At 38.8% G+C, this 2797-nt stretch overlaps 1 protein-coding gene across 1 annotated transcript in view; it reads left to right on the top strand.

Moving 5' to 3' along the window:
- The window catches only part of MAML2 (mastermind like transcriptional coactivator 2), a 363852-nt gene that overhangs the window by 197135 nt on the left and 163920 nt on the right, over window positions 1-2797 (top strand). The window lies entirely within an intron of this gene.

Raw genomic sequence — 2797 nt, forward strand, 5'->3', positions numbered from 1 at the left:
TCCTTAATGTTTGCCTTTGCTTGAGTATTTTGTATTACAGATCTTCCTCGATTCAAGATGGGGTTACCTCCTGATAAACCTATCACAAGTCAAAAATATCTTAAGTTGAAAAGGCATTCAATACACCTAACCTACTGAGCATCATAGCTTAGTCTAGCCTACCTTAAACGTGGTCAGAACACTTACATTAGCCTACAGTTGAGCTAAATCATCTAATGCAAAGCATATTTCATAATAAAGTACTGAATATCTCATGCAGTTTATTGGATTCTGTACTGAAAGTGAAAAACAGAATGGTTGTGTGGGTCCAGCATGGTTGTAAGTATATCGGTCGTTTACCCTTGTGATCGGGTGGCTCCCTGGGAGCTGTGGCTGCCACCGCTAACCAGCCTCACCAGCGAGCATCATACCCCATATCGCTAGCCTGGGAAAAGGTCAGAATTCACAATTCCAAGTAGGGTTTCTATTGAATGCATATCATTTTTCACACCATCGTAAAGTCGAAAAATCTTAAGCTGAGCCACTGTGAGTCTGGAACCCTCTGTATTTTGGTCTTTGCCATCATCTGGTACTGTCCTGAGAGACGGAGCTTCTGTACTGTTGTTCTGAAAAGCCACAGTCACTGCTAATCAAAACGATTATGAGTAGGTAAAGAGGGGAGATGGAGTCTCCTGCTGTCTAATTACATTTCTCTAAGGATCTTGTGATTCTTGACAAAGAATTTAACGTGGTTGGAGATTTATTATTCTCTCTTACAGATCAAGAAAAGGGAATTGTTATGTAGTCAATATTTGGGATAGTAATTGTTGATACCACTGTCTTTTTAAAAATTGATGTATAGTTGACATACAGTAATATTGTATAAGTTACAGGTGTATAATATAGTGATTCACAATTTTTAAAGGTTATACACCATTTATAGTTATTATAAAATATTGGCTATATTCCCGTGCTGTGCAGTATATCTTTGTAGCTTATTTTATACCTAATAGTTGGTACCTCTTATTCTCCTACCCCTACATTGCCCCTCCCCCCTTCCCTCTCTCCACTTGTAACCACTGGTTTGTTCTCTGTATCTGTGAGTCTGCTTCTTTTTTGCTGTATTCACTAGTTTACTGTATTTTTTAGATTCCACATGTAAGTGATATCCTGCAGTATTTGTCTTTCTCTGTCTGACTTATTTCCTTAGCATAATGCCCTCCAAGTCCATCCATGTTGCTGCAAATGTCAAATTTTCATTCTTTTTTATGGCTGAGTAGTATTCCAGTGTGCGTGTGTGTTTATACCACTTCTTTATCTATCCATCTGTTGATGGACACTTAGGTTGCTTCCATACCTTGGCAATTGTAAATAATGCTGCTATGTACATTGGGGGGCATGTATCTCTTTGAATTAGTGTTTTTGGGGTTGTTTGTTTGTTTTTCAAACATATACCCAGGAATAGAATTGCTGGGTCATATGGTAGTCCTATTTTTAGTTTTTTGAGAAACCTCCATACTGTTTTCCACAGTGGCTGTACCAATTTACATTCCCACCAACAATACCACTGTCTTTTAACACAGGTGGTAGGTGATGGGCCTAATATATCAGATTTGTGTACAGATTTGTGTTAGTAGAGCTAATTTGGTCCATGGTACATTACAAATAGATATGGAAAAAAATTTTTATTAGAACATGGTTCTGGAATATTTCCCTTTTAAGGAACTGTAAGCATCAAATGACTTATCCTGGGCAACAAAAGTTGCAGGCTAATTAAGTAACTACTTTCAAGAGTGCTGGAAGTTACTGTAGGAAAAAGTGTAACCAACTACTTTTTACCTTCTTGGAAGACAAAACAATTTAAATTTCAGAATGGGTGGTGAAATCTTTCTCATCAGCATTTTACTGTAGAGGATGGGGAATCTTCCCCAAGTGTTTGAGAAAGGTAGGGAGGGGACCCCGTAACCTAGAACAATGTAAAGTTTTCTGGAGGATTCACAAGTTCGGGGAGGTCATAGAAACCCACTGGTCTCTAACTAAGAAACTTCTTGGGTCCTTCCTGTGCTGTGGTTCACAGGTTCTTCCACCTCAGGCATTCCCAAGTGAGGATGCATTATCAAACCCAGTCCCAGGTGGTTCGTTCACCCAAGCAACATTATTCACCCCCATCTTTCTCACCCTCTCCTAAATGCTGGCCGACCACTTGGGGGTAAGGAAAACAGGAAGACTGAAATAAGATCTCCCATTAGCAGCCATTAGGAGCTCAACATTCATAGCTCAGCAGCCACTGAAATAGATTTTTCATAAATTTCCTGAGTAGCCTTGTGGAACCCAAGATAAAGAGCAGTTATTTGCTCCCTCTTTTACAGATGGCATAAATAACTTCCTTTGGCCACAAAGCTTTAGAGCTAGGAATGAAACAAAGATCTCCTAGGCCAGGGGCAGTAACATGAGCTCAGGTGGCTGCCTGGAAATTAGCACTTGAAGAGGGTGACTAAGGAGGACGCTTTTAATGTGGGTATCATCACAGAATACAGTAAAGTATATTTTTCTTCATTTTTTTCAAATTCCATTTTGCTTCACTTCAGCATTTTTTGATGTTCCATTTTTGATTACAATAGAAGGATCTTAAGTCATACAGAAAGAAGAATCCTGTATTTTTATTAGCTTAGGTATATTTAGGTTTCTTTTGGCCCTAATAACTCCAAGTAACATTTACCATGGCTATTTCTTAATCATTCTGTTCAAAATAGGAATGACAGAGGCCAAAGAGCAGTTATAACACAGTGCCTTGATGAATATAGGAATATTGTAGGGA

Source organism: Lipotes vexillifer, unplaced genomic scaffold (genome assembly GCF_000442215.2).
Source record: "Lipotes vexillifer unplaced genomic scaffold, Lipotes_vexillifer_v1.1 scaffold1396, whole genome shotgun sequence".
Lineage (NCBI taxonomy): Eukaryota > Metazoa > Chordata > Mammalia > Artiodactyla > Lipotidae > Lipotes > Lipotes vexillifer.